Source organism: Temnothorax americanus, unplaced genomic scaffold (genome assembly GCF_048541705.1).
Source record: "Temnothorax americanus isolate GAGA-0224 unplaced genomic scaffold, ASM4854170v1 Scaffold60, whole genome shotgun sequence".
NCBI classification, from domain to species: Eukaryota; Metazoa; Arthropoda; class Insecta; order Hymenoptera; family Formicidae; genus Temnothorax; species Temnothorax americanus.
In genome coordinates, this window is record NW_027509752.1 from 256,193 (window position 1) to 271,482 (window position 15,290).

Sequence of the window (15,290 nt, forward strand, 5' to 3'; positions counted from 1 at the left end):
AATGGGTAGCTCATGCAAAATTAAGCCTCTAATCCTTCGGCGAATCGTACACTTACGTACGATTTCAATTTACATTCGTGCAAATGACTTACTTTATTCACAACTTATCGTCCCGTCGTAAATTTTTAGGCACCACTGATAAGGCAGCGACTAATTTTAGACGATGACTATCGCTTGCCGAGCGGTTGGTGTAATTTAAATCCATCTCACTTGACTACTATGAATATTTGTGAAAGAATTCAGTCGAAAAACTTAAGAACTTTGGAGTTGATATTTACTTCGGAAAAAATTCCGGGAAGATATAACCCTACATTACTTAAAAAAAAAGAGAGCTACTAATAGGCAACGCTTATTCTGAGAAAGCAAAGACCGCCGGTATTTTTGCGAACATATTTATGTGAACACAACTGAACTTTGTTTTCCAATTCAATCCTAAAAGCGTAGGGTGTACTATCTATTGTTTTTAACATAAAAATTATTTCAAAACTCAATATTCGACTCGCAATTAATCACGAAGATCCATCGTTAAAATTATTGTTGATGATTAATTCCTTCCAACCAAATTCGTTTTTATCATCAGACAATTATTTGATTTTGTTTAAAAAATCGGTAAGTACGTGAATTTATGTTCTCAAGGACGACTCGAGATTCGCGGTATTTAGGCCGCTATGGGCCACAGAGCGTTACACGTGCAATCCGTTATCGCGGCCTTCCACGCTCGACCAAATAATATCTTATGCATCCTTCGCCCTTAATGGACGAGCCGAGTCCCGCTTATCTCTGATTTAAAGCGGAGGATAATACTTTCGATCGTTTCGCCGTCGCATAAGAATGCATCTGGCGGTCGGTGAGTCAGGGGTTCGGTGCACGAATAAGAATTCGACCTTACGTCCGCGTTGCCTTCCCTCGCCTTCGCTCCCCTTTTTTTCCTTCTCTCTCTCTCTCTCTCTCTCTCTCTCTCTCTCTCTCTCTCTCTCTCTCTCTCTCTCTCTCTCTCTCTCTCTCTCTCTCTCTCTCTCTCTCTCTCTCTCTCTCTCTCTCTCTCCCCCCCTCTCTCTCTCTCTCTCTCTCTCTATTTCTCTCTCTCTCTCTGTCTTACTCCGCGCCGTCTGAGCATATAATAAAACGATCGGGGAAAGCAAATGAATATTAAGACGATTACTTTAATGGATTTTGATTGAGACGATTTTATCGGAGTAATGAAAGTAAATACTCGGCGCTCGCGCGTGCGCGGCCCGCTCGCCGAATTACGACTTCCAACGATTGCATCTTTAAGTTGCACCTTCGGTCATTCATTTAAATTAAATTCGCTCGCGACAGCAATCACGAAAGGGAGATATCTCGCTCACCAAAAAATTCGTGCGAAATAATCGGGGGGGGGGGGTAATGTTTATTGTCGCGTTTTATTAATTGCGATATATCCTGATAATTTATCCGTTAATTATTTGTCGTTCTATCGATCGAAGATTCTTCGAGATGCTGAAAAACGTCTGACGAACCTCCAGATCGCCTCTTTCAATTGTCAATTAATCGCGCGATTTCGACAACCATTCGCGGTACTGTCGGAAGAATTTCAATTAAAGGTTACATGATGATGCGGCGGTATTTACGTGCTATGAGTATGTTAAAATATTAAATTTATCGCGCGAGATGGAGGCGTCTCTAAATTTCCTACGACGCGGCGCGGCATGGCACGACGACGCGACGCGGCGAGGAAGTTCAATTTACTTTTAGACGTCATTAATTCTTGCGAAATTCAATCTCGCAACGCGTAATCCACTTCGTCGCGAGAAGGCGGGACTTAATTTTCGAAGCGGTACTCGATTATTATCCGTTGCCCATTCAACGCGGCCAGCACGAGACTATGGACAAGGACGGAGATGAGACGACACGCGCGTTACTCAGATTTAATCAAGCCGAGAAAGTTCGACTATAAGAATTCGTTTATGAAATCGAAAAGTGAAATTAACGTGGCACGTCGGCGTCGCATCGTCCGCGCGATCCGCGACGGTAATTGCAGACGTCAGATACCTGAAATCGAGCCTGAAATAATATCCAACATAGTGGGATAATGAAAAAAATTAATAACTCAAATTAAAAAATTCACGCTATTATCAAGGAAAACAATATTAAATATTATGTTAAAAATACGAACATAATTTAAATTGAAAATTTTACAAAATTATTTTATGTTGTAAAGAACGAATGAACGAATCGGGAATTATATTTCTCGGCGAGGCTGTCTAAAATACCGCAGCCAAAAGCGGACAAATTAGAAGTAATAACGCATTGGTGATTAACGACATAAATCATTTTGTGAATTCAATTACTTCGGTAGTTTGGCTGTCTCGTTGACAATCAGCGGGATACCATTGACGGTTACGGTCGTCGAAATAAGTGATGACGATGCCGATGGGGACCGAATCGAGAGCTGTACGCTGCAGATGCGAAATAAAAGATTTAGATAAGCCGCACGAATTTCACCGCGCAACAATAGCTCGACGACGTGGGCCGCCGCCTCACCTTAAGATATAGGACTCGCTACTGCTTAATTGAAGTTTAGATTAAAATGCAAATGTCCAATATATATGCGAGCTGACATGACGGCGCAGCCCTTGACCGATTGGAAAATATCAAACGGTATATTATAGATATGGAGACACGTATACATATCGTGTTTTTTAGTTACCTGCTAGTTTCTGCCACGTCAATGTGAAAGAAATTACTTCTTACTTCAATTAGAAATTCCCCCTTCCTCGTTGCGCCACAGGTATGATAAAACAACTTTTTAGACGCTAGCTTAAATTGGAAAGTAAAGGTCAAGTTCTCCAGATAAATGCCAAGAATGCCCAACGATAAGAAAACATTCTGAATTCCCTCTTTGCAGGAATGTTCGTTATTCCTTAGAAATATCTAGTTAGCTAGAAATATCTTTAGTTAGCTTTCCCGGCATTATCTTTTATATATCATTATATTCGATTCTACATTTCTTTTTAGAGTTTATGTATCTCGCGTGAGTTAATAAAATTAAAAGATCAGTTGTTTTGAAACATACATTAAGATATCAATCTGCAATATCAATATCTACCAGTTATTAATAATTACGATTTGCGTATGACGTCGATAATACACAATCGCAAAAAGGGAGATTACGCGGAGGGACGTGGAGTACGAGTACGAACGGTGCAATGGAGGGTCAACGACAACGATGCGCTTCCTTTTTACATCAGTGTCGGGATTTACGAATGTCAAGCTCATAATTTCTCGTGTTTCTTGCGGTTGCTTGGTCCTTAAGTGCATCCGGTTGCTTAATTGTCGACAAAGTCACCGAGACATATACGCACGATTTGCGACATTGGCAAATCGAGCAGAATCATAATGACGGTTTTGGATAATAAAATGTATCAATTCATCACTGGCTAATTCTTCTAATTTTTGGCAGAATTTAGGATAGTCATTAACAAACATATACACTGAGAACTCATTTCGTTGAATCAACTAAATCCTTGTTTGGATAATGAGCAAACAAATTCTTTAGTTGATCTAACAAAAATTTGGTTCACATAACAAAAAAATTTTTGTTAGATCAACTAAAGAATTTGTTTGCCCATATCCAAACAAGGATTTAGTTGATTCAACGAAATGGGTTCTCAGTGTGGATAGTGAATTTTATAACTAATTGTAAGCTGATACAGTGAAAATGATGAAATGTATTTATACGTCAATATTATAGTTTGATTTTCTCTTTCAATATTCCGTCAACGTTCCGATAGTAATCTTGTTTACGAAGGACATCGGGACAAGGAAGGACGTCGGGATAGAAATTTGAGACACCCGCGAGAGCCGGCAACTTTGATTTCACCGATTTTTACATCACTATATGACGTTCGATTCCAAACGCGACCTACGTGATAAAATTTAATTTTATACAAATTATAAAAGCGTAATTGGTAATCTCACGCTTCTTCGAGCACGAGCGAATACTTTTGCCGAGTCAATTACCGCACCGTCTATATCACGCATCCTCTCGTCTCATCTCTCCGTTTGTCGAAAAATCCGGTCAAAGTCGCCGTGGATCCTTTCTTTGTCGCACAAAAGCGCGCATTCGTGCGCACTCGGGAAGAGACGCGCGCGTGCGATTAAGCCGGAGAGAGAAACCGTGTGTAAATCGAAAGACGCGGAGAGTGAAGCGGGGGGAGAGGAGGAAGAGAGAGAGGGAGAGATAGAGAGAAAGAGAGAGATATGGGGAGACAGGGCGGCAGGTTCCTCTCAAGCGAGCCGGAGGAAGACGGCGAAAGCGAGAGAAGGAAGGCTTCGACCTCGCATGCTCGCTCGCGCGGCTTTACCGGAGTAAAGTGCTCCTCGGCCGCGGCCGCTCGATCCCGAGGCCTCCGAGGAAGAAGCCGCTCTCGCGAGATCGTCCTCGGGAGATCGCGATCTCTTTCCTCCTCGATCATGCGCCTCTGAGCCCGTGTTCTTCAGTCATTAAATCCGGTATAATCACAGCGAAGATTCCCCTCTCTATATCGTTATGCGAAAATCGACTTACCTATGTTTAATACTTACGTTGTGATCGTACTTTCATGAATGCAGAAATCGTTTTCGTGCGTCTGTATGTGGTATCGGAATCTATTTTCGTTTTGTCTTGATTGTAAGGAAGTGTAACAGAAGCGAATAGATCTCTGTTGTCTGCGTCTTTAGTTGCAAATTGGTTATAATTTTTAATCGTACTCCGCGAGCGGGAATATTTTATTATCACTTCTATTTATGTAACGTTACGGTCAATCTTCCTGCACAGAAAAAAAGAAGTGTTAAATCAATTAAGACTTATATTCTTGTATATAAGCAAGAATCTATAATCTATATATCTTCTTATAAGAATTTCAACTTTTTTTCTTGATTAAACTATATAAATATCTTCATACAAACAAGTTTTCTTCGTTTAACGCACTTTATATCTCATTTCGAGATTATATATAGATTCTTGCTTATGTACAAGAATTATAAGCTGATTTAACACTTATTTTTTTTTCTCTGTGTTTTCTCTGCAATTTTTACTTACAATAATGTCGTATTTAAATGGAATTTATATAAAAATCATGAGGAGAACACGGTAGTACCTTTACCGGGTCAACGTCACTTACCGTTAGGAAGATGAAGGTGAAGATGAAGTATTATAATTCTTATTTTCGTTATTAAAAAAGAACTTAAATTTCTCATAATTCGTTACGGCAACTTTGGGTCGAGTGTATCGTCGCTTACTCCGAATTGCATTTTTAATGCTCGTAAAGGAAACTTGTGGTCTCGGACTTTACACGATATGAGTACGTATTAGGTATATAATGTCTGTTCTTTCTCTACTTCAAAAGACCCACTCCCGGAACTCGTAATAAGACCGCGATATCCCGGATCTGAAACGAAAGCAATGTCGGCCCGCGACTTCGGGATGTAAGGAAGCAGCGGATCTCAAAAGTATATACACTTTCGAGTATCGCATTCGACGGAAAGAGACTTCGGTCGGTTTTAGTTCCCCGGCGCAAATAACGTTGCGTCACGCGTTAATAACTCTATTCTATTACGTTCTACTCTACCTGGCGAGCTCCGGTCGCGAACGGAGAGGACGATCAATCTTTCCCCATGTCAGGGTTCGCGAGTGCGGTACCGCGACAGCTAAGCGCAGCGTCGAGATTCAGCGCGAGAAATACCGACGCGACGGCGCGGCGGCCCCGATGGCTCGCACTGCCGAGAGGTAACTGGAAGGATAAGTGGCACGAGCTGTCGCGTGCAGCCACGCCGCTGCGGAACGACAACACAACATAACAGGTGCGTGCTGGCGAGGAAGGGCCCGACGTGCGTATGCGTGTGCGTGCGTGCATTCGCGCGTATGCGTGTGTTCGACGCGCGCGTGTGTAGGCCGTAGGGATGGGATTGAGCCGATATCGCAGGCCTGTGTAAGACGTGCTCCGTCGACATTTGCCGGCATCAATCGCTGAAAAATATCGCTCGCGATAATTGCGCACCACCTTTGCGGATCTGGGCGAGCTGTACGTCGGATAATCGGAAGCTGTATGGTTATCATATACGTCAAATTGACGCCGCGCGCTTATTCTACGCGCGATGTCTTTTAATAAATCCGACAAATAGGTATCGTTGAGAAATACCGCGGCGCTTTGGATCAAATTGCTTTCAGTTTTAAATAATGTAGACGAACTGAGACGATTTCTCCGAAGTTAATTAATTAAATAATTTAAAACTGAGTACGTGTTGCATTTTCCAAATTGTAGTATTAATTTTTACAATAAAGATTGCGTGACTGACAATTTAGTTGATTAAAATAATCGACGTATTAGAATCGGATTTACGAAAGATCGAATGGTTTCTAACTTTTTTCCGTGAAGCTTTTTTGACTGTCTTATAAACGTTAAAAAATAATTTAATACCTTCCTATTAAAATAACTCTGAAAATAATGATATCCGTTATTATTTTACTCTAAATAAATAATATATTTTTCAAACGACTTTTAGTATTAGATATAATTATAAGCTCTTTTATTTTATACGATTAATATTTAGTTTCCCTCAAGTTGCTGCGTGTGTGCTATTTTATATTATTATTCAAACCAAATAACTCGTTTCGAAATCATTTCGTTATGTATTTTGCATTACTCGACTTAAACGATCGAAAGCGGTCGCGCGAGATATATCGATTAAATTGTTATCCGTTTATCGATTTCGTTTGATTAATCGATTAGGTTCTCGGTGGTTTATGCCTTGATCGATTAATCGGCCCGTTCCTATTGATCGGATAAACGATTAAACCAGTAATCTTTCACGTGACTTGATACTTGATAGATTCAATCGGATGAATCGGCTAATTGCATTCGATAAAATTCCTTTCCTTTCATTGTTCGTTTTGCCTTTATAGAAAGCTTTTAAAGTTATTCATATACAATTTTCAATATTTAAAAAAAAAACGACAAATATGTTGAAAGATTCGGTCCGTGTCCATCCTACGCAAAATTGTTACTACTCTTAGACAAAAGAATAAAACATTCCGATGCCTGCAAAGCGATTCGACGTGTCGCGAAAGTTGATTATATACACCGATGGAAACCGCAATGTAGTGGATGCCCGATCGATTTCGCGATCTCGCGTCGAGAAATTACGTGTTCTTTTTCTCCACTCGCGCCCACGCAATACACCCGCGACAACATTTCGCCAGGCGGCGACAATCTTTTTTGAAAGTGCACCCGCAGTTATTATATATATATATATATATGAACGAGCGGAGCGAGCGAGCGCGCGAACGAGCGCGACGCGTTGCGAATCCGATCGAGCAGCTGACGTTGACGATTCCGCGCGGATTTCTTCGCCGTGCCGTTCTCGCATGCGGTTACCACGATTTCGTAAAAATTGCTGTTATTTTGTTTGGATCTATAAGCCTCATCGAGATGGTATGCCGAACGCGATTCTGACGTAAACAAAAGCCGAGAGCCGGACACTTTCATCCCGCATTTTCGCTAAACGATGACTCACGAGCTTGAAATTCGATTGAGCCGGCGACTATTTTGCGCTCGTATCCAAGGTGAATAAAATCGCGACACGGGTCCGCGCGATATCTCGCCGTTTAACGCGAAACGCGCTAAACTTCGCGGCGTCCGTTCAATTCTGATCTTCCATCTGTATCGAATACCGTCCTCGAGAAATAGGGGGGGGGGGGGAAAGAAATTCAGGATCTCTCTATTTCTCTTTCTTTTTCTCTCGATAAATTCTCGACGATAAATATACCTGGCGATAAATGTCTAGCAAAAACGCACGTCCTAGAAGCGGACGGTCTTCATCAGGCGAGAGTCAAACGGGCGAAATGCGAATAATCGAGATCTCACGAATTAGAGAATCGCTATCGCCGAACGGGAATCACGTGTCGTCCTCGCACGTCTCTATACTGATCAAGTCCGGTAACTTGCGCGCTACGCGGCTCGCTTTCCTCCCGGGTGATATCACCGTGCTAAAAATCCGCTCGCTAGCCCGGATCCATCCATCACGCGTGCCGCATAATCCGCATTCTCGGTGCCCGTCCCGTCATTTCCTCCCTCTCTTCCTTTTTCGTATCCTCGTCGCAAAGATCGCGCTTTAATTGTCCCTATAAGTCGCGCTGAAACCCCGCGAGGGGATCCTTCGAGCGTCACGCGGCTGATTTATAGAAGAAAATTTCCTCGAATATATATATACTGAGACTCAGCTCTGAATTTTAAATGTCAACTCTTTAATTTCTTATTAAATGTCAACGGAGAAAGTCATCAACTTAATATTAAAATAGAGTTGATCAAGATGATCGTGACACATTTTATAATGACATGCAGCTATAAGAATCGTCATTTTTCAACGAATTCGCCAGCATTTTCAATGACTCGTAATTATTATTTGCATAACGTTACACGAGTGACTTATCGAGTACATTACGAAATTCTTTGTATCGCTAGAAATTCTATTCCTTTTTTTATTCTTTTAGTCTATATTTTTTCATCTTTCATCGCAAAAAGCTAAATGTACCAAGAGGGTTTTATCATATTTTGTCATAGACTTTGATCTCTTCTAACAATCAGTTTGACCAAGATGATCGTGGCACATTTTATAATGACAGCCGAGATGACAGCTAAGAATCATCATTTTTCAACGAATTTACTAACATTTTCAATGACTAGTAATTGTTATTTGCCAACGTTACACGAGTGACTTATCGAGCACATTACGAAATTCTTTGTATCGCTAGGAACTGTATTCCTTCTTTTCTCTCTTATTCTATTTTCGTTTTATCTTCCACTGCAAAAGTTAAATATATCAAGGGTGTTTTATCATATTTTGTCATAAACTCTGATCTCATCTAACAATAAGTGATTTTTCTTGGAATACAATCAGTTTGACCAAGATGATCGTGACATATTTTATAACGACAGCTAAGAATCGTCCCTTTTCAACGAATTCACCAACATTTCTAATGACTAGTATAATTATTATTTGCTTACATTACACGAGTGACTTATCGGACACATTACGAAATTCTTTGTATCGCCCGAAACTATATTCCTTCTTTTATTCTATTTTCGTTTCATCTTCCACTGCAAAAGCTAAATGTGCCAAGTGTGTTTTATCATATTTTGCCACATAGACTTTGATCTCTTCTAAGGTTCTAAGTGATTTTTCTTAGGGTACAATCAGTTTCTTTCCGTCGGCCCGTCCATCAGCCCGTACATCGTGCCTCGAGAGGTAAGTATCCTCGACGATCTTGTTCTCGGCGAGACGCGCGGATACCCCCCCGGCGAACGCGACAAGCGATCTCTTACACTCACCTGCGAGAGTATTCCCTCGACGTCGGCGCGCTCGCGAGCGCGCGTACACTTGTCGCCGCGCGTTCGAACGTGCTCTTTCCTCTTTCTCACAGGCTCCTTCTCAACCGCCGTCTCGGCCGCGAGTCGCCGTCGTGACCGCGGAGCACAGCCGGCGACGTATCTCACCGCGGAGTCGCGTAACGACGACGACGACGACGACGACGACGACGATGATGATGACGATGACGACGACACACCGCGACACTGTTCGCGACTGAGATGTAGGATGTAGCCGCGACGACCGGCAGCAGGAGCGTATCCCTCGCGCGCGCACTCGCGGCGCGAGCTCATTTGCAGCGGCGGGTACGAGGACACGCGCGAATCTCTCGGCTGTCCCGCTCACACGGAGGCTGCGGTCCAGAACCGTGCGTGCGTGTGCGTGTGCGTGTACGTACCGTGTGTGTCCACCGCGCGCACCGTCCAACCTGTAGTGTCGCGTACGCGGCGCGAGCTCTACTACAGATCTGAATGATTCCGCGTCAGCTGCTCGTCGCAGCTGCACTGAAGTTCCGTTGCGACTTCCACCACCGTGTGTCCGCGCGGAGTAACAAAGATCGCGCGCGGTCGCCGTGAGAGAAAGAGAGAGAGAGAGGAAACGAGTAAAGAGAGAAGAGAGGGAAGACGTAAAGTTGGCGGTGGTAGTAGCGGTGGTTGTGGTGGTGGCAGGGGCCGCGGAGGAGGAGGAGGAGGACGTCGCGGCGCGGCGCGGCGCGCGGCGGCGGAGAGTCGGAGAGTGGTCTTCCTCGCGAGAGAGGACGGCGGCGCGGAGGAATCGGACGCGCTGAGGGAGGAGAGAACCAGAGAACGCGGGAGAGCGCGTGCACGTGCGACGCGGACGCGACGCGACGCGGGATCCGCGGAATATGAATAGAGACGATTGTCGCAGGTCGCAGGTGGAATCCGGGGAGAGGGGGGAAAATAGAGAGAAGATATTCGTTAAACGTTAGACGTCAGTCATCTTAATTTCTCAAAAAGATGTTTTTTTCGTATTCCAGAATTAATAAGTAATTAGAAATATATAATGACAGATATGTGCGTATGCGTCGATCACGTAGACGTAAGATGCATAAAAGATTAGTTTTTATCGGATGTTTAATATACGTATATTACGTATCTATACTTTAATGATGAATTAATATAATTAAATATTTATTAATATGAACAATAGAAAAACGGAAATATTCGCATTAATTTAAGAACACGACATTAAGCTAGAAATTGCAAGTCTAATGTATAAGCAAAACAGGCATACGTCTTGTATGATGTATTGCCAAGTTTAGATTGACGCGATCAGAATGGCACGTGCGGGGCTGTACTGCTGTACGCGTGGCTATGCGACTCGTAGTCGAATCCGTCCGTCCCGCGTGTGTGCCGGCGGCCGGCGCGGCACGGCGATGGAACGCAGCTACGCAGATGAAGAAGTCGGATGGGCTTTCAACGGCCTCCGTGACGCGGAGGACAACGGAGATTGTTAGTGGATTATCCAGAAGGAGCTTGTAAACTTTTATCCGCTGAGAGTTTGGGTCGTGAGGGATGCTGGGCCGCCCTGAAGATAGAATGAAGACGAAAAAGGTAGCTATATATGGAGTTAAATGAGCAGCGGGGGGAAGGCGGCGAGGAGAAAAGCTTTAGTTTTCATCCTTCGCGAGAGTGGAAGGAGGAAGATCTGGAAGATGGAGAGGACCTCTCGTGCATGTATATGTACGTCGAGAGCGGACACACCGATGTGCACGTACACATCCGCATATTGACCGAGCGAATCGCTAGTAAATACCAGAGGCCCACGGCCGAGAGTGTATATAACTTGGTATGTGCGTGTGTGTGTGTGTGTGTGTGTTTATGTTTGTGTATGCTTAACGACACGCCGCGAGGAACAGACCTCCTCGAGACGCCGAGTGCTCGCTCGCTCGTTCCCCGAACTGAACGAGCCGCGTTCGGAATGCCCGCTTTCACGAGGAGCACCGACAGATAGCCCACCACCTGGACCGCAGCTCCCGCGGTGCCTCCGACTCCGGACTCGACCCGCCGCGCCGCCGCGATTAGGTAAAAGCCGGCGACTTAGCTTTCTACACTTTCAGCTCTTGACACCACGTCGCGAAGCGAATTGACGGCTACAGCAAGAGATACAACGTTTTGTATGTGCATTTTTCTGAACATTGGTGGAGTTAATTATATATAAAAACATTTGATGCGTATATGTGAAATATTTCCTCACGTTTTTAAACGCTTTGCGAGTCCCATAAATAAAAGCCAAAAAGACTCTTTAAGCTTGAACCAAGTTAGAATTTTATCCCATAAAATTATTTCCTCATTGTGATAAAAATTTTTTTTTCAATTTATTCAACTCTTCCAAATCCGGGGGGGGTTTGCAAGTTTTTTTATTACGGCTAATATTTACCAATCTTGATTAGCCTTAATTTAAATTCTTACGTGAATTGAGACGAGCGAGAGGGAGATAAAGAATAGGATTAAATAGAATTTACCGTTGTTGATATATTGAATCGTCATTGCTCAAACTTTTTTATATCAATCAATACAACGCTACGATGAATTACAATTACACGAATAGATATTTCTAGTATCTTCCTTTATCTAATTAGCATGAATATTTGAAAGATCTCTCCGGGCAAATCTCCACAGTCGGTCCTTTGAGCGACGAGATGTGCAAATAAATCGTTTAATGATTGGGAGGTTGCAACAGACGTCTGACCATGCAAGGTCAAGTGGTTTCTTCACCGCGGCGATGTTTGAACCTTCTTGCGGTTCATTGATCTGAAGTATGACTGATGATCGATGAGGTATTCCAGCAAGTGTACCGTCTCTCATCTAGGAAATTTGGCGGATGACAAACTCAATTGATCGCTACAAGATAGACCTAAGGCTGTTATTGGAGGGCATCTGCGCTCTCTTCATTACGCCTGTTAAGCCTAGACGTAAAAGCTTGTGAGCATATGAAAAAAATATTTATGTTTGTCATTTCGAGTTTATGATTGTCGATTTCGCAACGACGACAATCGTTTTTCGCAATTCTTAAGTCTTTCACGAGCACAGAAAAAACCACAGAAAAAAAGAAATGTCAAATCAACACTGACATACTTGTGTATGTATACGCAAGAATATATAATCTTATAAGAATTTCAACTCTTTTTCTTGGTTGAGCTATAAAACTTCATTTAACCATATAAATGACTTCGTTCAAGCAAGTTTTCTTCATTTAACGTAATATAATCTCATTTCAAGATTATAATTTCTTGCGTATATACAAGCATATCAGTGTTGACTTGACACTTCTTTTTTTTCTGTGAGACGTTGGAAGATGTAAATGCGAATACGTTATTTCTCTCTCTCTCTCTCTCTTTTTTTTCTCTCTACGAATGTCAAAGTTATGAGACATTGGGCATTTGGTAGAGTATCTATAGGATTCTCTGTCCCCTCATAGATCACCATGTCAAGTCACATATAGCCCGCGAAGGCTGTTAAGTAACACGCAGCTCGAGCGGCGAAGCGTGGTCTCGCGCGATGAAAGATCGGGCTGCGGGGCAACTCGCTCGGTTATTGTACAACATATCGAAGACGCTTATCGAGGGACGGATCCACCGTCTCCGCTCTGTCTCTCCCGCCGAGTTTTACTCCCCGCGCGGCTGTTAGCGACCCGAGTATCTACCTGACCGGCCTCGTTAGCTCTCTTCGTGGAAGCGCGCCCTTGCTCTTTCGTAGTTTCTTAGTAAGAAACCGAGAAGAAGAGAGGAGCTCGCTCCTCGAGAGCTCTCGTCCTCCGTTCCGTCTCTTCCTTGTGGGGCCTATTAAGTGCGATCATTACTGATCAAATGCTAACGTTACGTTTTGTTACGTCTCGTCGCCTTCCTTTATCACTTTACTATTATATAATAATTGTATTATATCCTTCCGCGTCCGCCGTAAACCAAACACTATTAAGACTCGAGTGACACCAATTGAATCACTTTGCTTGTTTAGGAAAGTGTCATGCGAAAAGCGAAGACAACGTCAATCTCTAACCCTCTTCCAATCACCCGTCACGTACCATTTTACGTATGCTAATTTATCCCCCTCCTCCACTCTCCTCTAAAAAAAAACCTGTTTACTTTTCACTCACGACGCTGGCCGTTAGAGAGACAGATAAAAAAGGACTTTTATGTCATTTTTTTTAAAAATTAATCACGCTTGACGTGTCAAGATTTCATTATTGATCACGTTATATCGCGATTTGTCTAGCAACTCGAACGTCAAATTCTTCAGATCAGACTCGCGCGGACTCCTCACATACGTTAGGTGCGACGGCCGGAGCCACGTTTTGCGTTCGTTGGCTGCGGAAAATGTGTACAAGAGATCGGTGCCCATTGTTTGCTTTTGCTTTCTTTTCGCGTAACGGGCGCAAGGTCGCTCGGATTCCGCGTGTCCTCCGGGCTCTTTCGCGCGCGGCCGAAACGAGGAGAGGAATTTCACGAGCGTGTCTGTGCCACATTTGAAAGGCCCGCCTTTCCTTTTCTCGTCCCAGCACGAGATCACGGTCCCCTCTTTTTGTCTGCCTCTCCTCCCCCATCGATCTCTACTATCGATCTATCTTTTTCTCTTTTCGCCGCCTTTTCTCTATCTCTCTCGCTCCTTTTGACCGGAACAACGTTCACCCGCGCGCGCGTGTGGCCCGGATAATTAATCGCGATTTATTCGTCCCGACATTGTTAATTTTAACGAGCGGCGAAATATTTTTATTGGGTGCTTGAGCCGCGCCGCTCGCCGATAATTTGTACGCAAATGCGCCTTTAATTTAATTTATTTACGATGCGGAACGCCGGGTGCCGGTATATCTGGCGCGCTTTTTTTATTCCCCGATCGAAAGAGCGGCGCGTCGTAAACCGCGATTTGCCGCTTATCGTCGCCGCGGCTCGCGATGAGTTGCGCGTAAATGTGGCGACGAGTATCTTCCCTGTACAGTTTTACTGCGATCGTTCATCGCGAAGAAGCGATGAAGGCTGCCGCACTTTCTGTCTTAAATATTAGTGTTTTATTAACGTTCCTTTTTATTTACGAACTGAGAAACAGCCTTGACTGAGAGACAGCTAATTTTGGAAAAAAAATGAAAATAATTATATTTGTTTCTTTTATAGAGTGATACAATACTTTGATGAGAGTTCTTCTTCAATTGACCTGTGTGCATCATCGGTAGAGCGGTGAATGCGATGATTGAGATTTCCTACTGCTTCTAGTTGAATCGATTTTTTTCGAAAGAGCGATTTAATATCACTGGAATGAACTTCGTCGATTGTGATGACAACCTAATGTACCTAAAAATGAATTTCGAAGGAAGCAAAAGAAATCCGTTTACCCCAAGAAAAATATCAAAATCTTGATTACATAATTTTAATACATGCAATGTATTTTGGAAAACTTTCCGTTATTCCGCATGGAGGACAAATTTATCTTTATTTACTGCATCCGTCGTATCTCTTTTTCGAAATAACCAGTTTAATTTTTGCCACACTGTATCTTTCACGCTTTCACATTTTTCGCACGCATGATCTCATACACATGCAAATGATTCAGAACATATTCCACGAACAACTATCAGAATATATGTATATATGCCCACGAAAGCGTAATCGTCTTACATCGTGGATGCGCTTTCCATTTGCGTTAACCACGCAATCTCCTAGAATGTGCGCGTGTCACGCGAATCGTTAGATTATTAAAAAGGAGTGATACGCACGACCGGAAGTGATTCACGGTGGTGTCGTCGTGTGAGTCGGCTTAAAAGGAAATCGCTAGTTCTAAACTTGTTGACAGCCTCGTAACGTCGCAATACATTTGCGACACGTTGATACGGTAACGACCACTGACAACAATTAATAGTGCGCGGTAGCATCTTAATAATGAATCATAAAA

General features: G+C 43.2%; 1 protein-coding gene and 1 long non-coding RNA gene across 5 annotated transcripts in view; one reads left to right on the plus strand and one right to left on the minus strand.

Annotated features, from left to right (window-relative positions):
• Cv-2 (crosveinless 2-secreting protein) overlaps positions 1-9,898 on the minus strand; it is a 45,779-nt gene extending 35,881 nt beyond the window's left edge. For 3 of the 4 annotated variants that reach the window (XR_013259175.1, XR_013259174.1, XR_013259173.1), the window contains exon 1: positions 9,351-9,898. The gene's annotated coding sequence lies outside the window, so the exon portion shown is untranslated. Of the gene's footprint in view, positions 1-5,591; positions 5,740-9,350 lie in introns of those variants that run through there. The other variant, XM_077420761.1, reaches the window with a different exon arrangement.
• LOC143905403 (uncharacterized) overlaps positions 1-15,290 on the plus strand; it is a 147,519-nt gene that overhangs the window by 39,014 nt on the left and 93,215 nt on the right. The gene's annotated exons all lie outside the window — the stretch shown is intronic.